The 25870-nt window shown below is 36.6% G+C and overlaps 1 long non-coding RNA gene across 6 annotated transcripts; it reads left to right on the top strand.

Moving 5' to 3' along the window:
- The first annotated feature begins 9999 nt into the window (after positions 1-9999).
- LOC116205038 lies at positions 10000-21356 on the top strand. 6 transcript variants are annotated; one of them, XR_004156450.1, is made up of 7 exons: positions 10033-10237; positions 10365-10899; positions 11330-12112; positions 13526-13682; positions 13830-13964; positions 20417-20469; positions 20623-21356. It is a non-coding gene; the product is annotated as an uncharacterized LOC116205038 (long non-coding RNA). The 6 variants fall into 6 exon arrangements; XR_004156451.1 differs by having other exon boundaries at positions 13830-13969; XR_004156449.1 differs by having other exon boundaries at positions 10000-10237; positions 11330-12091; positions 13830-20469.
- Positions 21357-25870: the final 4514 nt, after the last annotated feature.

Below are 25870 nucleotides of genomic sequence, written 5' to 3'. Positions count from 1 at the left end.
GCCACATTCAAGATCAATATATCGGATTCAACGGGGGTACAGATCACCTCTTGTCTCCCAAATGGAGAGAACTATTTGACATGGTCAAGAGCGATGAAGATCGCACTCACGGCAAACGGAAAGCTAGGATTCGTGGAAGGCAAAGTGCCAAAGCCACCAGCAGGAGACCCTAATCTGGAAAGCTAGGAGATGTGCAATCCCCTCGTTCTAGCTTGGATATTCAACAGGTTAGAGAAGGAAGTCCAGCCGAGTGTAGCCTATGCGACAGAAGCCAAAACCCTTTGGGATGATCTCAAGGAGAGATACTCTCAAGGAAATGAAATGAGAATCTACCAGTTGAAGTCAGACATAAGTTTGTACAGGCAAGAAGGCAGGACTATCCAAAAATACAACTCAGGCATTAAGACACTGTGGGACAAGCTCGAAAATTACCTCGAGTCACCAGGATGCTCCCGTGATGCAGCAGTTCGGTATGTTGCTCAGAGGGATAAGGAGAAAAATTATCAATTTTTGATGGGATTGGATTATGAGTTTCGTGGCGTGCAGTTTGACATCCTTAGATTGAGCCCTTACTGACAATGAGTAGGGTTTATTAAATGGTTTCAGAGGAGGAAAAGCAACACGCTATGGCCCGGTATAGAGACGCAGCACGCACGCCTGAAGGGGGAACTAAACTAGGAGCCTTTGCAACCAGGAGTTTGAGTGAGAATAGGCAAGGACAAAGGTGGACTTCTGAAGGAAAACCGATCTGTGACCAATATGGACAACCATGCCATGTTAAGAGCTCCTGCTAGGCTCTCCATGGTCCACCTGCAGACAAAAGCAGCAAAGGGAGAGGGAAGAAATCAGGAAGCCATGGAAAACAGGTGACACAAACTCAATGGAAGGGATATGGACAAGGTGTAGGGCAGTGGAGTGGAGGCCGACTGACAGCAGCCAACGTTGCACACAAGCTCATGGCTCCAAGAAGTGCAACAAGCAACCTCTGGGGACAGTCTAGGAATGGAGGGCACCCAGCTATGGCCAACGCTGTTCATGAAGGGAGGGCATCAAGCAGCATAGGGGGCTCATTCTCGGGTCTATCCAGCGCATAATTTGAGACCCCACTAAACATGATCGCAACTTACGAAGGGCGGAATGAACCACTTGTCGGTAATGATAATTTCATTTTTTTCGAGAAAGGAGAATGGATAATTGACACTGGTGCCTTGAGGTACATGACAAGACGTGGAAATAATCTGAGTGATTTGAGTTTGACTGATGATAAACTCTCTATCTATATCCCTAACGGGAATTCCACTCGAGCAACGAGTGTTGGGATTGTTCGACTTCGAGATTCGTTTATTTTGCAGGATGTTTTATTTGTGCCGGCATTTAATTGCAACTGGATCTCGGTTGGCCAACTAAGCAGAGATATGAACTGCCTTGTGACTTTCTTACTTGAGCTATGTCTTATACAGGACCGCGTGTCGAAGAGGACGGTTGGACTAGGTGAGCTGCAAGGGAGGTATACTACTTGCAATGGGTGGCGTCCTTGGCATTGGCTTGTCAGGTATTGGGAGTTGGCTCGAGAGATATCTGGCACAAACATCTTGGGCATCCATCCAATGGTATTACAATAAAGGAAATCGACTTTGATTCTACTTGTTTGAAGAATAAGAATTGTGATGTATGTCTCTAAGCTATACAAACTCGTTCACAGTTCAATTTGAGTTCGAATAAAGCTTCAACTCCATTTCATCTTGTGCATTGTGATTTATGGGGTCCTCATATGGAGAAAACAATATATGGACCTAGTTATTTTTTTATTATTGTGGATGATCATAGACGGGCATATGGTTGTATTTGTTGAAATATCTGGAGCTAGTTATTTTTTGATTATTGTGGATGATCATAGCCGAGCATTATGGTTGTATTTGTTGAAGGACAAGTCAGAAGCAAGAGAAAGTTTGATGGGCTTTTGCAACTTAATCAAAAATCAATTTGGAACAACTATTAAGGTAGTTCGAAGTGATGACAGTTTAGAATTTCTACCTCGAGAACTGCCAAATTTCTTCTTTCGAAATGGGATTATACATCATACGTCCTGTACGGACGCACCATAGCAAAAATGGAAGAGTCGAAAGAAAGCATAGACATATCCTTAACATTGCAAGAGCATTATTGTTTAAGGCATCTCTTCCAATATGTTTCTAGGGAGAGGGTGTTGCGATGGTGGCTCACTTGATCAATATAGTGCTGACGCAAGTGCTAAAGGGCAAAAGTCCCTATTAGGTTCTTGTCTAGAGAAAGCCGAATTATTCGAATCTATGGTATTAGGTTCTCTATGTTATGCGCATCATCGACCACGTGACAAGGATAAACTTGCTAAGAGATCTCGGAGGTGTATATATGTAGGTTATCCTCATGGAATAAGGGGTGGCGGATGTTTGATTTGGAGAAAGAATAATTTTTTGTTTCAAGAGATGTGCAGTTCTGTGAAAATGAATTTCCATACGAGTAGATTGGTCGTCCTAAGATGAACGCGGGAAATCCTTTATTTTTTCAAACATGGGCCGAGGAGAATGTCAAAGGAGAGGGGGAGTTGAATGAAATTTGGGATATTGGTGAAGGGATTCGGGATGGAGGTGAAAAGGGCCAATTAAACATGTTTGGGCCGACATCAGAAGAGGAAGGAAGGGACCGTGTTTTAATGGGCGACCAAGAAGAGGAAGGAAGGGCCCGTGTTTTAATGAGCGACCGACGGTTGAATGGCCAAAATGGATTGGCGAAACAAGGAGAGGAAAGCCCACAATTAAGCAGGCCCAGTGAATCGACGGAACGGGCAGCTCAGGATGCAATGACCAGTCCACAGCCAAACAACTCCAGTGGGCCGAATTCGTCCAGCCCAGTTCAGGTGTAGATTCTCCAGCCCGAAAGACAATTTGATCCGGCCTAGCAGGCTGAGAATATTCAGAGCAGTACGACAGAATAGACTGCCAAAAACCTAGAAGCCATGATTTCGCGACAGTCGGAAAGAGAGATTTTGGTGCCAAAGCATCTCAGGGATTTTATGGATCATAAAAATAAGGAATTTGTTACTCATGTTGCCACCTATTACCCCCCTTGCTCCCCAATTCCACCGAAATCATCAGGTACACCATATCCTATTGAAACATATCTAGTTCATGCTGATTCTCCTAATTTTGATTTATCTTATTTGGCTGATATTGATTCGGATATTGAGCGTAAGACATATCGGGAGGCAGTTCGTGATTCTCGATGGAGAACTATAATGGCGGAGGAAATATGAGCTTTGGAATTGAACCAAACGTGGATATTGGAGACTTTACCTCCTGGCAAGTGACCCCATAGACTGTAAGTGGGTTTTCAAAATAAAGCGACGAGCAGATGGGAGTGTTGAGCGTTATAAGGCACGTTTGGTTGCCAAGGGATTTACTCAGGTGGAAGGTATTGATTTTCACGAGACTTTCACTCCTGTAGCAAAATTAGTCACTGTAAGATGTCTGTTAACTGTAGCAGTGGAAGGGGGGTGGGAAATGCATTAGATGGATGTACAAAATGTCTTTCTACATGGGAATCTGGATGAAAAAGTATATATGAGACTATCGTCGGGTTTCTTTTCATGAAAAGAAGGAGTTGTTTGTCATATCCGAAAGTCTCTTTATGGTCTTCGACAGGCTTCATGCAGCTGGTATTCTAAATTTAGTGATGCCTTGCGAGGATACGGATTTCATCAATCTGGTGCTGATCACTCCTTGTTTATTTATTTGAAAGGAGAGGTTTTTCTGGGAATTCTTGTTTATGTGGATGATTTTATAGTGGTAAGCAACAGTCCTGCTCACTGTGCTTCATTTAAGAAGTATCTTCATTAGTGCTTTCAGATTAAAGACCTTGGTCCATTGAAGTATTTTTTGGGAATTGAGTAGACTCATATTGATTCATGCTTCTTTTTAAGTCAGAGAAAAGAGGCACTTGATATTCTCACTGAATGCGGTATGCTGGGGTCTGGGCCTTCTTATGTTCATATGGAGCAAAATCATGGGCTCTCTATTAATTCAAGTCCAAGTCTTGAAGTTGCAAGCAAATATAGACATCTAATTGGTCGGTTGATTTATCTGACTATTACCAGACTTGATTTGAGTTACTTAGTGCACGTATTAGCCCAATTTATGCAGGATTCACGTCAACCTCATTGGGATGCAGCCATGAGAGTTGTTTGTTATCTAAATCAATCTCCAGGATAAGGAATTTTCATACAACCCAACTCTTTAGATCTTGTATCCTATTGTTATTCGGATTGGACAGGCTGTCCTATGATTAGAAGATCGGTTACGGGATGTTTCATTACACTTGGAGGATCTTCAGTTTCCTGGAAGACTAAGAAAAAGACTACAATGTCTCGCTCGTCTACAGAGCCTGAGTATAGAGCTATGGTTGCTCTTGTAAGCAAGATACTTTGGCTACGGAGTTTGTTGAGTTCTCTTGGGGTTAGGATTGACCATCCTACACGTCTTTTCTATGACAATCAAATTGTATTACATATTGCAGCTAATCCTGTGTTTCACGAGAGGACCAAGCATATAGAGATAAACTGTCACTTCATTCGTTAACACATACAGTCTCGAGTCATTGCCACTGCACATGTTTCAACTAAGTTGCAGCTCGCAGATATATTCACAAAGGCATTGGGTTGAGATTAGTTTACATTTCTCCTTGGAAAGCTGAGTATTCGACAATCTCATGCTCCAACTTCAGGGGAAATATTACGAGATACGTTCGGGATATGCTAAATCTTCTATGACAATATCTCGGGATACACTTTGTAAATATGTTTAATATTGTAATCTCCCTAGATTAGGCACCTTTTGATACTTACCTAGAATTAGTTTCTTCTAGTTTCCTCTTTAGCAAGAGAGTGGATTTGTATATATGTAATCCCTTTGGTATCAAATAAACTGGAACGTTCAAGACAATCCTTTGTCTTATCAGATCCATAGCCAACTAGCCAATCTGTTTCAATCAAGACGTGAAATAATTGGCGTAAGGATGACAGCGGTAAAAGTGGATTATCATCCTGCTCTCCTTTCAATTCATTAATGCTACTTATAAGTCAATAATCAGGTTGCGTCCCGTGAAATCGATTGGATGGCTCAACATCATGAGATTGTGACAATTTAGTGACTGTACAAGATCTCCAAAATTTATACTAAGCCATTCATTCTGTAGGCTGATGACTTTTATGCAGATTAAATTTGTCCCGGCTGATAATTTATTCGTTAGATTGAGGCTCCAAACTAACAGGGAAAGTCGGTAACAATCGCTTACAATCCCAATTTCCGGAAACCACTCCTCCCAAGATTAGCAGGGGAATAACAAACGCCTACTCGAAGCTGCAGCTGTGCACTCCTTCATTGTTTCCACTCGACAGTATTAAGAGTAGCCATCACCAAGTGACTGTCTCATCAACAAGGGTGGCTGGCCCGACCACATTCCAACCTCGGTTTCAAACCCATCTGCCCCGCAGCAGTTGGAGGCTTGGCCCAGGTCAGACTCTCCCAGACATCAGCAAAGGTCGATCCCGACCTCAATCGGTCGATGTGAGTTTGCATGGGGCAGCTGCAGTCTTAACTCATTCGTTCATCTCTGAAACTCATCCAAATCCAACCAACGACGACACATCCATATACATGAGAATAGATTATTGCTTTTGGCAAAGAAATACTTCCCCTTCAAGAAATTGAATTAACAAAGCCGAAATCTGAATTTTGGGACCACCAGTGCTCGGGAAAATCAGGAGGCAATAATTTCACACCTGGAGACAAAAGTCGTAGTGTTTTGGGAATAAAAACATCGTCATTAAATACGTTTGGGTAATAGGAGCCATACCATGAGAAGGTCCATGCCAGCCGTTTGTTCCATCAACCATTCTAGTGAAGTTGATTGAGATAAATACATCCATGAAATGATGTGCAACTACCGGTCCTCCAAGTAAGCATAAGGATCCTCAATTTATTTCAGTTAATTCATCGCAGTTATGCTACCCTTGTCTTTGGCTGGACCAAACGGTACATCATGATATCAAATAAAAAAGAAGGTGAAAAGGGTGTTTGTCTAATTCGTTATGCAGGAAGCATTCCCACATTACCGATCAGCTGCAGGGCGCACAGGCCTACATATCTGATAACAATTTTGTGCACTCACCAGCAGGCACAGATTTCATTTCATAACCAAAATTCATTGTAAAGCCGCATTCTTTGGACTGCGTTTTAATTTACAGACAAAACCAACTTACCGAAGATACTGAAAGCAATACCAGAAAGCAAATCTGGAGTTATGAGGGTTCCTTCGAGCCTCGTGACAGTTGAGACTTCCATTTCAAGTTTTGTTGACTTCCTACTGCCGTGACAGCTACACTTGAGCCGTATAAAACAACAATGCTACAAAGGCCAACTGATAAGATGAAAACGCACAAGTAAATGGTCCATTCTGCAAATATGGCACAACGAAATGGTCTATTCCCAGTAATTGATATCCTAACGTCATGGTCCGATAGACAAAAGATAGTACTATTGGCAGCATACAACTGAAATAATCGATTGTCTTGTCAAGGTACTGCACATAGCCTGAGACTAATCCCATTACATTACATACAAATCTCAGAGATTAATCCATCACACTACGCATAACCTGAGATTTCGCCTTGTCTTACTTAAAAGAATAAATCGGTCTCATATTGACAATTTCGTGCCAGTTTATCATACAATATCAATACGTCATTAACGAGAAAGCTATAGAGGATACAATATGAGGGGGAAAAGCAGAGACCAGAGGTGCTTCGAGGGTATCTTTTGTCATATAGATATGATACGATCTAATGCTTAATAATAGCTAAGATAATTGACATGCTTCACGGTTTTTGCAATCTCATCAATGACATGAATCTCTGTTCCGTGTTACTTGTCATGTTAGCACGATGTTTTCCTTTTTCTTTTTTTTTTCTAAAGAAAATCATGCTCGGAATGTTAATTTATTTTTCTTTTTAATGCAAAAACAGGACAAACGAAATTTCGTGGTATGAAGATAGCATGTGGAGGACAAACGAAAATCATGCACGGCATGTTAATTTCCTTTTTCATTTTTCCTTTTAATGCAGAAAGGCTTAACCCAAGACAAAGGAAATTACGCGGTATAAAGATAGCATATGGAGGCCAAACAATATCTCCTGATTAGCAAAGAAACTTAGCCATCACAGACATAAATTCTGAGCAGGACTATCTTGGCAAGCAAATCAGCGCAAACAAGTCCACTCATGAAATTAAGGTACATTGAACGAGCAGCTTTCAGTTTCAAGACAGGAATTTAACGACTCTTGACTAGAGGTTGAAGAACAGAAGATGAGATTGGGCCTCAGCTGGGAAGAGGATATAGCTTGGCGGGCTGGACGTTGGACCCTATGTTTTGCTTTTCTTTTTATTTATTTATTTATATATATTTACGATGAGTATTTGGTCCGATTCCTTTAATCCCATGGCCTACATGAGCAACATCTAAAGCCCACGGGGCAGGTAAATTTGGGAAAAAGCAGTACAGGCAGGGATGGAGCCACTGAAATTTCGGGGGGGGGGGGGGGGGGGGGGGGGGGGGGGGGGGGGGGGTGGGTTGGAATATGCTCAACAACTACCCCACCCGCCCGTTCAACTAATATATGTATAAAATTGTCAAATTTTAAAATTTTGCACCTCAAAAAATGCACCACGATATTTATTTTTTGACTTTGCTCTCAGAATTCTCTTACAAGTCACAGTAAAAATATATGACTTTTCATGAGTCCCCATTTAATTGAGAATGAAAGAAGTTGTACTTTAATTTTGTGCTTTTTAAAACTTAAAAGACTAGTAGTTAATTGTTTTTTTTTTCTGGAGTAATATCTCTTAGAACTGGTATGGTTGAGGAAATTTTGACATATTTTTGTTATTTGTAAAGAATTAGAAAACCAGTCTACGTGATATTAAAATTAGAAGTAGCGAAATTCGATCTACACTTTTAGTCTGCTATAAGTAAAGGTAAAAGAAATTGGTTGTTAAAGGCAAAGGATCAAAAGAGAAGAAAGTTATGGTGAAAAAAACTAAATTGAGCATATGTTCATATCTCTGATGAGAGCATTTGTAAAAATCCTTTTTTCTCTTTTCAAATTTCAATGAATTTCATCTAATAATGTCATTCATTCATATAGTAAATATAGCTTATCTGTTACGTTCATTGTAGTTTTATATATTGTCCTACAAAAAAATTTTAGCTCTGTCCCTGCAGTTAGCCTCAAATATAAAGTGTTCTCTTACATGATTTCAGAATAACTTGAACTAAGTCTTTAACGATAAAGTCGTATCTTTTAACCAATAAAAAGATCACCATTCGACTTTCATTAAAAGCCCTACAAATCCATGGGGTACATAACTACCAGACTAACTCTTGTTGAGGTGTTTTGTCGAATTAATTTGACCTTGTTCCAATTAATGTTATTACTCGCATAATCTATATATATATATATATATATATATACACACAAAAATTTAGTCTACTTTTATGAAATTCTTCCATTCGTGCAACATGGGTTTTCCACATAAGTGTATTGGACTCACGAAATCTCCTGTTCGTGCCCCTTAGCTCGCGGTTAGCTGTCTCTTCGAGTCCCTGGCCCATTAATATAATTTTAGACTTTTTTCAATTTTTTCCAAATTTTTCATAATATATTTACAATTTTATTATACATTCCCGATGAGACTTTTACAATTATTTTAAGAAATACTAATTAATGTAACTACTCAAATTATTTTTCATTTATTTATAGCATTTTGTATTATAAAATTATGATATCAACAATGTCAACAAATATGCCCGCACAATGCATGAGTTATAGGTCTAGTTTTATTATTGTTATTTTCGTAGTCATCTAATGTGCATTGTATCATATTTTTCCGAGGCAAAGAGATAATAAGGGAAGAAAAGATGAACGTATTTTGGAATATTATTAGTCCGTCCACGTTTCATTTGTATATATGACCCCAAAAGAGAAGAAAACGTTTGTCCCCACATAATGACTGAATATTCAAATTATTTTAGCGTATATTCCTTTTCCGTTTTGGGCTTAAAGAATGCATATACATATATTTCTCTGGCAGCGAAATTATGCAGGTTAAGCACAAGATTATAATCAATCGAAAGAGCCAAATCGTTGCGACTTGGAAGTTGAAATATTATAAAAACGGTGTTAAAAAAAGACGTACCAAGAGAATTCAAGCTTAATATGCCTATAGAGATCGCCTAAACAAAATTTTGTATTTGGAGAAACAAACAAACTTTTAGATTTGGCAACTCAAATTTGGGTGCTTTTTTTTTCCCTTTGAATAAACTTGGTCCAGTTTTACTGTTTAATTCGTTTTGCTATTTTGATTTTGTTTTTCCTTTTCTTACAAATTTAATCATTTTTATGCATTAATTTTTTTATGTTAATATTAAATAAACATGTTGAGAAGAAGAAATTTATGTAATTTTGAAATCCTGTTGTACTTTTTCTATTTATGAGTGAAGAACAAAAATATACGGATTATATACAAAGCACGTCACCATGAAAATTCATTTTGATGGAAATCCTGTTGTAATTAAAAATTCATCCAATTCAGTTGATCTTTTAGTTCAATAATCATCAAGTATGATACCTCAAACAATGATATTAATTTAAAAAAGAAAAACAGTCAGACCTGACTTAAAAGAGATGTCATTATCAAAGTTTAGTACTTTGGTTCCTTACGTTTCATTCATGTCATTTTCCTGAGTATGATACGTCTTGGCCCCACCACCTCAATAGAACGAATGTGGGGCCCAACCCAAAAGAGAAATAAAACGTTGAAATCTGGAAGTATCATACGTCTAATACGGCCAGCCCCAACACGTGAAAACGAAATAATATTCTATTTATTAATCATTAATTGAAAAGTGGGGCCCAGAAATATAAAACGCATAACAAATGTGAAATGACTTCTGTTCTTTATGAGTCTGCCTTGACATACGTTCTCATCCACGCTCAAAGACGTATAGTTCTTCTCGAAAATCATTTTTGCCACAAAAGCTCCGTTGCGTTAATTTGAACGTAGCAACGAATCACCACTATGCAGAATCAAGAGACGCAAAGGCCACCGGTGATGTAAAGAGGTCGGCAGACGTGCATGTTTCTCAGGTAATCATCTAGCGGCATTTCATTTTTGTGTGTTAGGACTGAATCGTTTGTCTTTGTGGAAATTATGATTTATGGGGATCAAAAAGGTAATTCTGTGTATGAATTGTGACCATCTCTTTATTTGCAGTCAACAGTAATATTTTAAGGGGAATCATATTTCGGCGAAAGCACGAAATCCTTTATAGAAATTTTCGGTCCTGCCTGCGATGGTTAGCGTCATATACAGTGCAGAACCCAGCAAAGCTTCAGAGCCATAGACTTTCCACAGTTCATGAAGATCAGATCATTCCATGAATGGAATGCTCATTGCTCACAACTGAACGAGGGAATAAAGCAACCGAATGAAGAGACCATCGTCTAAGTTCCAATGGGGTTTGCGCGGTTGTATCGTACTTTTAATCTATATATATCTTATCCATTGCACAGTTCGCTTTAATAGATTTAGATGATGATCCCTGCTGGCGCTTCCCTGAGGATTGTCCTCGACAAACTGGTATCGGAGAGCCATGTCAAATAGTCCTTCCAAGGTGTTTCTGATTTCTTTTTTCCCTTTTTTATTTTGGCAAATATTTTGAAATTCAGAAGTTCGAAGCACGGCTCCTCGGACAGTGTCACTGTTTAGAATCGAAGAATCATCAGAACTCGCCATGTACGCTGAACATGTAGTACTCCAGCTCATTACTCTCTGACTCTTTGCATGAACTTAACATTGATTACGCATAAACATTTATTTATTTTTTCAGATGAACTATGATCGCTCTTTATATATGTATAATTGAACTAAGACATTTATATGCTTTCTAGATAAGAGTATGTTTGAGAGTGCAGCGGGAGGTCGCATAAGCATTTTTCTGATTTTTTTTAAATTATTTTTAAAGAAAAAGTGTTTTGATGAAAATATATCAAACTATGATCTAGTTTGAAAACGTAATTCTTTATGGCAAATTGATAGGTGATCATGAAAATGACTTCTACTTATTCTATACTCCAAGCATTAATCAATAACTTATTTTACTTTAAGCAGTTTTAACTTAATTGATCTTCCAAACACTATGATGAGCAATTATGTACTTTTCAACAATTTTATTTCAGCACTTTTTCACTGGCAACAATATTCATCAACCAAGCTAGATGGGCGTGCCACACAGCCTGAACGGACTTACCTTTAAGATTCTTGGACTAAACATTCAGTGAGTATTATACATCAATTGTAGAAGAGCGACAACCCAATCAGAATCTTTATATGTGTGAGAACTCGTGGGACCAATGTATGGGGCCAATTTCTCACTCACAAGTATATTGATAGGATGTTACTCATTCAAGTGGATGAGCCACACTCACCCAATATCTGCACAAATGACAACTCATTTTGTCTCAAAGTTTCAATGGCTGCAGCTCCTACCAAAACCATTCCTGTCCTAGAATAAGCCATAACTTTTCTGAAGGATTGCCAAAATCATATTGATCTCTGCTCACCTCAACCTTTCCACATAATAAACTTGTGATGTTAGGATAGTTTTTCCATTTCCTACCCTCTTAAGAGTTGAAGCATGTTTCTCAAAAACAGCCATGAAGATAAAGTAGTGCTTTATGAGGGCTGAAACTGGATCAATATGTGCTAATGCCAAGTTAACCTTGCGTTTCCTTTGCTCAAGATATATTCCATGAGCCAGCAATAGAAAAGGTATCCAGACTATATACATTGCAAGTCTTCTTGGATCAAGGTCATCTCAAGAAGCCTATTAGTTCTTCATTTCTAGGAGTCACTCTCTATAACCTCAACTATCGAAAGCGTCCTTCGGAGCTTAACATAGAGAGGGCTTGAGGGGTGTCAATTGTCATCACCAGAATGAGGTTTCAACACTCTCTCCTATGGTATACTGGGATATGCTTTGTCTCTTAGCTTCAACAACTCCCTCCAAGCATAGAAAAACATAAACTAGGAGTAGTAAAAGTCGAAAATTCCCGCCTTTAGTTTTTTTAAGAAAAATCCTATCTGTATGAATTACCTTGTGATTATTAGGCAATAATTTCTTAAAATCATCTAATAATTTTTTAAAATTTTAATAGAATTTTTTATTTTCTCAAATATGTAAATGGCTTCCGAAAAAATTAGCAACTTTTGCAATTCCATGTTAATACTAAATATTCCGACAATGTTCAATATTCAAAGAAACCCTGATATATGAAGTACTTTCAGACTTATCTACTTGACTGTCTCAGAACCAATTGCTTTCTTAAAAACGAAACCCATTCTTAAATTTTTTTAGAAATTTAGCAATTTTCATGTTAACAATAAATACAAAAAGAAATTTAAAAGTTTCATTATTATGAGAAATGATGACATTTGGAATACTTTCATGCTTATGCATTTTGCTCTTATAGTTTTTGGATACAATAGATTTTGACATAACATATAAAAAATGTAGGAAAAAATTAAAAATTAGTATCTCGGACCAAACTAAACAATCTTTCAAAATAAAAATGTAATAGTTTAATTAAATTTATATTCTTGAATTTGAATCTACATTTATTTTTCCCTTTTTTGGTGATGAAAAATTTATTTCATGGCCCATAAAACATGTAAAGTGCTATTCCAAAAAAAGTCATAATTGATCAAAACTTTTAAATAATTATTTTGCTATCCATAATTCATAAATTATTTCTCACTTGAATAGCAAATATTGATTTAATAAAACAAATTACTTATATGCAAAAACTTAAGTCAAAGTAGTAACATTTACTTATTAAAAAGGCAAATTTTTGCATGAGAATCTATAAACAAAAAAAATGGAGGTTTTTAAAACAAAATCAATAATAAAAAGATTAGTGAATCACGTAATGCACGGGACAAAAAACTAAGTCAATCTAATAAAATGCTACATAAATTTGCATTATCTTAAGTTAAAACATTTCAAATTTAATATTGATTTATTATTTTCTATAAGATATAAAATTCAGAAGTTCAAGAACATCTTTTACAATTTCAGCGTTAAAACTTAAATAGTCCTTTCAGAAATAGCAAAATACTAAGTAGAAACCTTAATATTTTTTTTATTTATAGTTAATTAGATGATTATCCAAGAGTAAACTCAATAATAATAGACTAAATAGAATTCTGAAAGACCAAGTTAAATAATATAAATATACTATTTCAGTTTTTTTATAAACAATAATCTCGCACATTGCGCGGATCAACTTGCTAGTTAGTTGTTATTAATTCAATAGAGATAAAATCTGTACTATAGAGAATGGAAAAGGATCACAGCGCAGATTGATTGTTTGCAGGTGGCACTCCCTTCGTCTGTCATACCCCATTGTAGAGTTGCAATGCTACTTGGACTTGTTATTTTATCTAATTGTTCGAAGAAGCAATCAAGCTTCTCGTGACCAAGGTGGAGAAGAAGATTCAAACTACCTTAGTGGCAGTCTGAGCAAACTCGAGGTAATGTGGAGATTTATGCATGTCTTGAATAAAAGATATCAATATTTTGTTTCACAACTTTGAATTTATATTTTTGGATTATTTGATATTTCTTTGTGGTTTAATTGGCTTCATAATGTGGAGATTTAATTCACTCATGATTAGCAGGTGTATGAATGTGCATTTGAGGATTTAGGTCGAGAGTGAGATCGAGGCATTCATATAGATTGACCCTAATGGATTTCTCTTGCTAGCATCAACCGCTGAGCAGGTTTTGAAAAGGGTTGAAACTACGTATGTTTGGTAAGGTTGAATACTTCTTTGTACTCATCAATCTCTTTTATGCCCACCCAAATCGAAATTTCATTTTTTTTTTCTTTAACCACATATAAGGAAAGCATATTGAAGTATCTTACAAAGGTTAACATTTTTTAAATTTGCAAAAATTAGTTAGATTTTTGGAGCATTTGTGGGTAAATATAAAAGAAAGGCACATGAAAAGATGAAAGATGATGGATGAGGGTTTGAGCATGCAAAGTCTAATATTTGATCTTATTACAAGAGTTATTGCGAGTTAAATTCGGAAAAATGGGAAAAGCTGATGAATGTATCATATGGGGTATATTTCTACGCTACCTGAGTTGAGATTTTTCTATATGTTGTTATCTATTATATATATATATATATAGGACTATCATAATTGGATATGTTCCCTTTGGTCTTCCTAGGGCCTTTGTCAAATTGTTCATGACACATTATATGAAGTCTTATGGTGGGTTTAGATTCAGAGTTAAAGTAACTTTGATTTTAATTTTGATTTTGATTGTGAAAAAAGACAAATGAGATGAGAGTATAAATTTGACTTGAGAAACGTATATTTTTGTCGTGTAGTGTGTTGAGTTAAAGTTAAAATTAAAATTAAAGTTTTTACAATCCAAACAAGGCTTAAATCCACTCTCGTGCTCATTTTTAACTTTTTCTATATAATAGATTGTCAAACCTCCGCCATTCCATTTGTATTCAAATTGCTTCTTTGGTATTCTGACAAATTGCAAGATTGTACTGAGACATGATCAAAGTAATTGCATATCTCAAGATTGATGAGATTTTATTAAATTATCCATGCATAGCACGGGTGAACTCTACTCTAACAGCAAAGCTGCATTTATTTATTTTTATGGGAAAGTACATGTAACCGCTTTTTTATGGGGAAAAAGTTCAGGTAAATCATTTTAAAATGATTATAACGTACAATTAAATCAAATTACTTTAATTTATTGTAAATCACTCTTGTAATATCAACTAGATTACTTATACTCTAAATAAATTAATTACATATAATTTAAGTGATCTTAGTAGGGTATTTTCCTTTTGCAAAACTTTATATATTAAATTTCCATGAGCTTATACGGATCCGAACACATTTCCACTTAAAAGATCCAAGCCTCATATAAACTAATGATTATTCTTTTATTTTTTCACTATAGAATTTTAATTCCCAACACCTGCCCTCATGTGCAACGTGTAGTCAATTTCTGTCTACACGTTGTCACGTGCCCTTAAACATCCGCCTTCAATAATTGACCTCGAGCCAGGCCCATTTTCCATATTCGGGCGAAGGGGACTAACATGAGGCGCTCTTTTGACTGCACTCGAACATATTGGGCTTGGCGTGTTATGGGTACATACACGCGAGTGGACGCACATACGTGTAACCTGGGCTCTGATACCATATTAAATTCTACCGAGTTTATATGCTTAACTTTCAACTCAAAAGTTCAAGCTCATGTAAACCCAGTATAATTGAACATGGCATCAGAGCTCAGGTTATGCATATGCGCGTCCATTCGTGTGTATGCACCCGTACCACGTCATATTATGTTCCGAGATAGCCAAGAGTGCGCCTCATGTTAATCAAGCCCGAGAGTGGCCCGGTCTAGTTCTGAGGTAGCTAAAAGTGTACCTCTGGTTAGGCCCGAGTGTGAAACTCGAGACTAGTTTGGTGTTTGTCCCCTTCACCTAAGCACAGAAGATGATATCCAACTCGTGGTCAGTTATTGATGGCGGATATTTAAGGGCAAGTGGCACGTGCTGGACCGCACTCTGCCATGTGAGGGGGGTGTTGTGATATATTGTCCGACACAAAAAAATATGATAAAGAAACCATAAGCTTATATGAGATTTGGGTACCACTACTTATCAGCTCGAGCTTTTAAGTGGATATGGGCCTGAGCCCATATAAGCCTAATAGAAATTTAAGATGATATCAGAGCTTAAGGTAATGATCATGGGGACGCGTATGCACAGGAGCCCACATCACGCCAGTGAAGTCTGAGACCGGAAGTAGAAGCCCGGTTTGTAGTAGTTGATCCCCCTCGCTCGAGTGTGGAAGAAGAAGCCCACCTCGAGTCAGTTAAGGTCCGAGTCCATAAGAGATGATAGACCGGCTCGAGCTAAGTTGTTGAGAGCAGGTGGTTAAGGTTCACGTGGCCCAAGTAGACAAATAATGAGAAATACCACACGGTGCCACGTGAAGGAAGGTGTTGGGAATATAAAAGTCAATTGGGAATATAAAAGTCAATTAGGAAAAGTTAATCTCACATCGAAAGCACATGAGAAAATATAGTGGTTTATATGGGATTGGGCCTCACAACTTATCAGGTTAAACTTTTGGGTTGGAGATAGACCAAATCGTTTATAGATCCACGTGGATATTTTACATTATAATAGGTTAAATTAGAAAAACATTCGGAATAGAGTTTTGCGAAGTCTTTGTCCTAACTGTTCATAATGACTAGAATGCAATGTAATTAAGATCTAAGATTTTATTAAATGTTAGTTTATAAGAATCATTATGCATACTTTTCATGGGCACTTAGCATTTTTTGTTACTTAATGAACAAAATGGCCTTAAAGAGTAATTAATGTATAAATTTTCCGTGGCCAAGAAAATCTATAAATTTTCCCAAATTTAGTGGTACAAGCATTTTACAAACTATGGTTTCAGCTAATGCCCTGAGGGAACACTGCAATGTTTAACGTGGTAATGGTGATTTTAAATTAATATATCTTCTTAAGAAAAATTCTTTAATACTAAGTTACCAAAAATAAATAGTGTCATTTTCTTTGTAATAAATAAATAGTGTTGTTTAATTTACACATAACATATATATTCTTTATCAACATTTTTTTAGTTTTGTGTTCCAAGAAATTTTTATTTGTTATTGTTATAATGAATATGCATATTTTCATGTTTAACTTCCCTTTAACTATTGCCCTTGCGGGATTGTCTATATTGTGCATGGACCCACTAATTCCAGAGCCGGTAATAACATAATCTAATCGGTATATTCCTGATAAGATACCATCTAAAATGATTGTCTAAACGCGTATATAAAGAGCGAATGGATATGTAAAAAAAAGGCCAATATAAACCACTGCGTGAGACTTTTAGTATCTTTATTTACTTTTTCTTGCTTTAGTTACTAGTTATTACACTAGGGCAAGATACCCTCTGTGTTATCACGGGTCACAATATTTACATTTATAAATTTTCTATAAAATTATGAGGATATTATTATCTAATGTTCTTTTTTTACCAAAATTTTTTAGCTGTGAGAATATTAAATATTAAAAATAATATTATTATCATTCTTTAGGTTATATGAATTAAAATATTCAATAATATTCAATGTCACATTTATATTTGCAAATGACATAATTGAAGTACTGAACCAATCAAATGTAATCAGTGAATAAGTTTAAAATAAATTAAGATGATGCACGCATCAATACATTGCATTTCAAAATCATACGTGTTGAATTCTCCAACTTAATTTAGTTGTTTTAATTACATTATTCTAGGTTGGCTCTTTAATTGCATCCTTTGCTTTTGGTGATCAATTCACTCTCGCCCATATAATATTTTCTTCTCTAACGTTATTGCCTTTTCTAATATGATATTAATTAGATATTTGAACAAATATTATGATAAAAGTTAATTGGTTTAGTCCAAAAATTTAAGTCTTCATCAATAATTGTTGTATGATTTTGATCTATTCATATCATAAGCTATATTGATATTATTACATAATTACAATGAAGTATTCTCTCATGTATCCTTAGTCAAAATATTTGTATACATTTTCATAGAGCATATCCTTTTTGAAAAAAAAAACAGAGAGGATAATAATAAAAACAAAAGACCTTCAAGAGTTTTGGAATATTATATAAGATATAAAGTAAAAATTTTACAATAGTCTCCAACCGAAAGAAAAAATTTACAATAGTCATATCGGTATTGTATATCTTGCATTCTTGTATCTTTAAATAAAGGGAAAAGTAACCCGTTGTGATTTGAGCTTGAGACCAATTGAACCCAATGATTTTTTTTGGGACAAACAACAGCTTGTGATTCATTTCGCGAGACATAATGGACATTATCGTTAATTTTTTCATCATTTTTTGTCATCAAACTTTTCTTTTGCCATTATTACCTCAAACTTTCAGTTTTTCTCAATTTGGTCCTAAAATTCGTGGGAAAAAAGGGAAAGGGGCTAGGGCCATTAGTCGGCGACCTCGACCCCATCATTGAGGTTACATGCACCCACAAAGGATGCCAGTGACCATGGATGTGGGGTCGGGACCCCAAATTGGCGGCCCCTGCCCCTGAATCAATCTCGAGATTCCGGTCGATTCGGGGGTTAGGGTCATCAACGATGACCCCGACCCCACCCTCGAGATTTTCGGCATCCTCTATGGGTGTCGGTAACCTCGGTGGTGGGGTCAGGTCGCCAACCGGTGGTCCAAGCCCTTCCCCCCTTTTTTCCTCAGAATTTTTGGACTTAATCGCAAAAAAGTTAAAAGTTTGAGGGTAATAATAATAATAAAAGTTTGAGGTCCAAAAGTAATGAAAAATTAATGGTGAGGTCTATTATATCTCACGAAATGAACCACAAGGTGTTATTTATCCTTAAAAAACCATAAGGTGCAATTTGTCTTAAGCTCAAACCATAATTAAAGTTTTTGTACTTTTTCCCTTAAATAAACTAAATCATTTAAGTTTGTTCATATAAAGCCCACAATGTTAATTCCATTCTTGTGAAGATAATACGATCTCAACATGCTGCATAAAATGTTCGCATCAAAACATATTGTATTTAGTACTTTTAATTTGTACTAAAAGAATTGGGGTCTCTTGAAGATATGAAATAATTATTTTGCAATTTTATATAAGAAACATATGATTCCACTCTGGTGGACCCATCAACACAAAGAAATTTTGGGTGTCCTCTCTGGCAGCTAATAACTGCAGGTACTATAGTGTGACTGCTCAGGAATCACCCATCCCCAAGACAGATTATAAAGGTCCCAGTTTGAAAAATAGATGTTAAGGATAAGTGCCTCAACTCACTGACAGTTATACTATCACCTTAGATAACCAAAGACCTAAATAGTTTTCGGTGACCGAGAAAGATTACGTTTACTTTGTAGGTTAACATGGCTAGTGCAGTAGCGTGTCAAATTTTTTTTTTTGTTAAGCATGGGGTTTTAGCTTAATATGGAAAGCTCTTCATTAATTTTTCTAGGGAAAATGTCAAATTTGGTCCTCAACCTTTAGCTCTTTTTCTTAGTCCTAAACCTTTTCTTTGGTTGTATTTCGTCTTCAATCTTTTCCGCACGGTATGAGTTTAGTCCTTCCGTCCAAAATTTTATTCATTTTCCCTGACATGTATATTCGTCCAATGAGAGTGCGTCACGCGCGCGACAGATCACTGCTACTCTTAATCAGTTATTATAGAGCAAATTCGATTCCTTTTTTAATCAGACTCGTAAATCGGACTAAGATATTTTTTGTTCTTTTAGGATTCTAGCCATCTGTCGGTGCGTGAGACAATGAAAGAGAAGCGATGGCTAAAATCCTAAAAGAACCAGAAATATCATAGTCCGGTTTACGAAACTGATTAAAAAAAGAATCGGATTTACTTTATAATAATCGGTTTATAGTAGTAGTGATCTTTCGCGCACGTGGCGCACTCTCATTTGACGAATATCATATCAGGGAAAATTGATGGAATTTTGGACGGAAGGACTGAACTCATACCGCGCAAAAAAGATTGAGGACGAAATCCAGTTAAAGAAAAGATTTAGGACTAAGATAGAAAAAGAGTTAAAGTTAGAATAAATTTGACTTTTCCCATTTTTCTATTAGGTAACTTAGTTGGTTGAGTGGAGTGTTATTATTATTATTTTTTTTTATTTTTTTTTTGTCAAGAATGAGTATTGCGTCATTTAAAATACCATATGAGTGGAAACCGGAAATTACTCCGAAAGAAGATATAGCTGCAAATAAGACAAAGTAACATAAGGGCTTGGGCTTGGGCTTAGGCCCCGGTTAGCTAACCAAAAAAAAAAAAAAAGGGTGACATAAGGGCTTAAATTAAATGTTATAATAAAAGAAGTTTATAGTAAAGTTTGAAATGCGAAAAGAAATTGAGAAAATAATAAGAGAAAAGGTGTTTAATAGAGTTTGACCTCTCCTCAAAGAAAACGTTGGGTCCCTTCGAGTATAATACGTCAACACGTGAGCGTTATATTAACACAAAAGAGGAGGAAATTGGTCGGGTCCACGAAGATGAGACCCACCTTCCACCCCACCCCCACCCCCATTTATAAATTACAAGTCGTACTGGATCAAATAGAACCCAAACTCCAAAGCTTCATTAGCTAACTCTTTTCATTCGTCTTGAGAGAAGGAAGCGGGCATGTCGGGAGCAAATTCGGATAGTTTCACAACTGGTCAAATTAGGTCAGTATATCCTCAACAATAATAGATATATACCATATATATATATATATATATATATATATATGTTAGAAAAATCTTATGGAATTTTGGTTTAATTACTGTTATTAATTAATATAATATCAATTAATTGTTTTCTTCTTTTATAACTTTTAGCCCGACCAACCGCGGCTATGAGTTTTGCAAGAAGTTCGAAGGAATTTTCATCACACCACTCCAAATGATGACTACCCTATTCGGGGCAAAGCATTTGCTCACAATGGATAAAACAACGCTCATCATCTCGGTTCTGATTTTCATCATATTGTTCTGTGCGGACTTATGGATGAGGACGATACAAGGGAATCCGGACGCAGTGCACGTGCGCCTAGTGACAAAGTACCTTGTCCCCATTTTGGGATATCTGTTTTTCGGGTTGATAATTTCGACATTGTTCTTCGACTCCTCCTTGAGATGGGTCGCTATAATCAGCACATCTGCTCTGATAATGTCGGTTTTATATATGAATCACCCACAAATCCCTAAGACCATCGAAAAAGCAATTTCTTCAGCATGTAAGATGCTGCGTGAGAAATTCATTGCCGTATGGTCCAATCTCGTGGCTAAGAACACCCGATCCGAAAGGATTGATTCTTCCATGAGCTGTGGACCGGAGAATGGACCGAATGCTACGTACGGCAATAGTAATGTTTGAGACCGTCATATGGTAGTCTTGTATTTTCTTGATGTAGTATATATATGTTTGTCTGTAGTTGGTTCATTTCTACATCTATTCTGTTGTAATTGTACGGGTGTAATTTTTTTCTTTTTGATGAATGTAAGGATTTAATGTAACCTTAAAGTACACAAGAAAGCATCATGATCAATAATTAGCAAATAATTCGCGAATAGATTTGGCGATTAATTATCGGTGACTAAAATAGAATAGATGAGAAAAGGAAACTGGAAAACTACACTTTTAATTCGAGGATAGTGGGTTAAAAGTGTAGTTTTCCCAAAAGGGCAATTGGAGGAGAATGAGGCACAATAAATTTATTTAGAATTACAAGAATGTACCTTTCATTAAAATAGAAATTATAAATAAATGGCTAAAATTTTTATGTCAGATTCAATAATATTATAAAATCTCAAAAATTTTCTGCGGGGAAATATATAGTAAATCTAAGACATATTAAAATTAAGAGTCGATAAATATTATATTGAAAACAAAAGAAAAGAAAAATCTTCCCCGGCGATCTCCGAGCTCGAGACGGTGGAGTCTTTTATGAGCAGAGCTCTGAGATCTGATGGGCTCGACCGATTAGCGAGCCGATGGCACCTAATCAAAGTGGTGAGGTCGGGGACAGTCCCGCATGGTAACGGCAGAGATGAGACCTCAGATTAGTCAGGAGACCAGACAGAAGGAAGAGGGGCATCGACTCATCGGAGAAGCGACGGCAGCAGAGTCAACGGTGGCGAGCTGTGGCTGCTTTCTTCAAGGAGGATGGAAATGCTTAGTGGCAGTCAAACGAAAATTTCAAATAGAGTGAGGGCCAATGGGTAATCTCAATCGTCCTTTTAATTTTAAGGGAACAGAAGACGTCTCACCTCCCTAAACTATCGGGTCGGGTCACTTTTACCCCCCCCCCCCCCCCCCCCAAAACAACATAAACATTTGCGCTTTCGACTATGCTCGAGGAAATGGCGGGCCAACTGTACGCAATTTAATGGTCATATCGGCAATTCAAGGCAGTTAATTGACGGAGCGTAACGACATGTTAAATTTAAAATAATTTTTAAATGTTGTGATTTTATAAAAAAAAAATTTAAAGTACATGTTAGATTTAAGAAAACTTATTTTTAAAGTAATTCAGGGCATGTTTGGTTTTGAAGTTTTTTTTAAAAATTTTATCTACTTAAATTCACTTATCTTCAATTTAATAACACAATTATTATTATTTTTCTTTAATTACCATTCAATTCAATTTTTAATATTAAATTATCTCAATTATTCATTATTATTTTCAATTTTTTCCCATAATTAAACAACATTAATCATTGCAATCCTAATCCCAAACAAAGCCTTACACTTTCATATTTCATTATTCATGAAATTAAGCCCCACCAGTTGATAATACATTATCCATGTACATTCAGTAAATTTATTATCATATATAAAAGTTAAAAAATGCTTATGAGACGTCTTCATTTGAAAACTCTTAACTTGGAGTTAATCGCTTTTTGAATTACTTGGAGCATTTAATTTTTCAAAAGAGATTCGTGTATTTGTCTAGAGGAAACTCAACCATGGATGAATATTTTTTCATGTTGCCGAGTTCATGCACTTCATTATCATATTCAGTAGATGAATGTAAATATAATACATATTATCAAAGACGATAGATAAATTTATGTACCTCCCTTGTAATTAAAAAGATAAATAAGATAAATACGTTTCTTCAGAAAATGAATAAGACGATTTTAACGATTTTTGGACAAAATCGGCTCCGTCCACCCGAGTGCCCGCCGGGGGACATTTCTTGTCCTTTTCCACGGAGTTTAATACGTTTCTTCCTTTGCCTCATATATATAATAAGCCCAAGGGGGGGCCCACCCCACCCCCCAGCCGGTCCCATTTCTCAACTCCTCCCTCACGTAAAGCCCCCAAGTCCAGATCGATAATTGCCCCATCCAATGTCTCATCCCGATTCCATCGCTTTTCCGACCCAAAGGTATGACAAGTCTAGAGGACGATGAGTTAAATCTTGCATCTCGGTCCCGATTATTAATTATTCGAAATGCTCCATGTAGTCTGTGAAAATGTCCGAAATTTATCCCCGATTAATTATTCCTACTGTTCCTTGTCTTCCTTTTTTGCAGACCAAGTAACCAAGCAACTGAGTTCTCCCAAACACTTTCATCTCCCCACTTCAATGGTCGATGACTCTTGCTAGAGCAATGAATCTATTTGCTGTGAATCGAGTAACCCGCATCACGATGGGTTTGATCTTGCTTTCGGACCTGGGCAACTATTCTTGGATAGTGCAGGGGATTCCCAATCCAGCATATATCGATGTCATATTCAACTATGCTCTTCCCATACTGGGAGATCTGTTTTTCAGTTTAATTATAATGAACCCGATTCTCGCTTCCTCCTTCAAATGGGCGATCGTCTGCTTTTTTCCAATCATGATGATGGTTACAAACCCGCACCATCATCATCTCCGCGAGGGGGTTGGGAGGATTCTGAGAGCAATTTTTGAAGCGATTTATTCAGCATTCAAATTTCCATTTAACAATAAGACAATAGGAGGAACCCCAATGACCGAAGTTAACCATGAACCAGTGGACTGACATAAGAGTTCCACTAGGATCTAGCCGTGCAATTCGAAATCGCTGTGCATCTCAAGTTGTGTCCTTGTTATTGTTCGCCCCGCTGTAATTTGACAGAGAAATGCCTATTGTATTGTTAGCTTCATTGACGTATCTTGTAAGAGTAAGAGTCTTCAATAAATGACTCTCTAACGTTAGCTCTAAAGAGTCTACCAAGCAGAACATTGACACAGTTTCTGATTGATTTAACATAAAGCTCGAGCAGCTCATCATATGTTCCAGACAGAAAATCGAAACAGAGCGATAACAAAAGCAACTAAAATACTGAAAAAGGGAAAAGCATCCTGGTTTTGTCATAGAGTAAGAACAAGCAGGAAACAGAGAGCTACAAGCCTCACTCTTCCTGTTTCAGTGGCGGAGTGGAAAGCAGCTAATAAGTTGTTGTAGACGAGAAATTGATGGTAAAGTTCTTTTAACTGAGCACTGGTGGCCGGCGGCCTTGGGCAGGTGTTGGCTGGCTGCGGACGAGGCCCCCGCCTCCACTCGAGATCCCACAGCCAGAAATGAAGAGGCAACTGCCAGAAATGAGTCATGCTAGGCTGAGACTATTATGCTCCGTTTTCGCAGTTAAAATCACAAAAATTTTAACTTTAACTTTAACTCAACACGCTACACAACAATAAAAGTACACATTTTCCAAATCAAAACTTTTAACATTAACTTTAACTCAACACACTACACAATCATTTGTCTTTTTTTACAATCAAAATTAAAATTACTTTTAACTTTAAAACCAAACACATCATTAGAAAATCGAATTCCAGAAATCCCAAATATTGCACATGCTAAACCATTGAGAAAATACTGAATCGGAATCGTACCTGAATTCATAACGTAGATTACGTGAGGAAATGACAGGTATGTGATCTTTCAAGTTAATACACAGAGGCTATGTTAGTCTAGTGATAATGAGGCCTCAAAAGACTACCTTTTAACGTACTACTCGGAGACCATAACTCCTCGATTGCATATAAGTGCTTGAGGTTATGTAATTTCTAATTCAGCCCATCACAGAACCAAAAATTACATTGCAGTATCTGCACATTTATTCTCATATTTTACCGAGATATCATTAAGGCCCATGATCTTAAACTTTATCAGATCACCTAATCGACCGAGATATCATTAAGGCCCATGATCTTAAACTTTATCAGATCACCTAATCGGGCCTACAATTAGGATCACCCATAATACATAACAATTAGTGCATATGTTGAACCACATTGTTTAATAAAATTCAATAATCTCCCACTTGGATCGACATATATTTCACCAATGAATTATGTATTACAATTAACCTTATGAGTACTATTTAATTATTATCCTTACAAACATCTCAAATAATATGGTCCATTGAGCATATCAATATCGGATCAAAACGATCTTCGTCACTTATATATCGTGGCTAGACTCATCAATGATCACATATATTAATACATCCAACAACAAATATCAAATATGGATGTGCAACATGAAAATTACATGTAGTGTGATCTGAGCATGCATAATTCTAACTGGTCCACGGTAATCTCTAGTGAGATCAAACGATACTTAACCAGAGTAGAATATGCCATATATTGTATTCTATATAAACCGTAATTTCCCATTCTGTAATAGTATAATCAAATAGCATCAAAGTATTAACTCCTACTAAACCGTAGTATTCTCACAAATAACGCCATTATGAGCAACATGCTCATAAGGGCGTTTAGTGAGGGGATCTACAATCATGGAAGTTGTACAGATATGATCTAGAGATACCTAGCCACTTTGAAATTGTTGTTAAAATATAATACTATCAACTTATTGTCACAGAATAACTTTAGTGGTCTTTCTACACTATACATAATCCGCAGCTAGTAACAAAATTTTATAGTCATATTCCATAATTAGATGGCGCATAACAGCTATAAACTATGCCTCTATCATAGAAGTAGTGGGTAAGAGTTTTGCTTATCACTCTTTCAAGAGATGGCTCCTCCAGCCAGTAAATAAACATAACCAGATGTGGATCTTAAATTGTTTGGGCATC

Source organism: Punica granatum, chromosome 4 (genome assembly GCF_007655135.1).
Source record: "Punica granatum isolate Tunisia-2019 chromosome 4, ASM765513v2, whole genome shotgun sequence".
NCBI classification, from domain to species: domain Eukaryota; kingdom Viridiplantae; phylum Streptophyta; class Magnoliopsida; order Myrtales; family Lythraceae; genus Punica; species Punica granatum.
The sequence above is the reverse complement of the archived record's forward strand: the minus strand, read 5'-3'. Positions and strand labels throughout refer to the sequence as shown.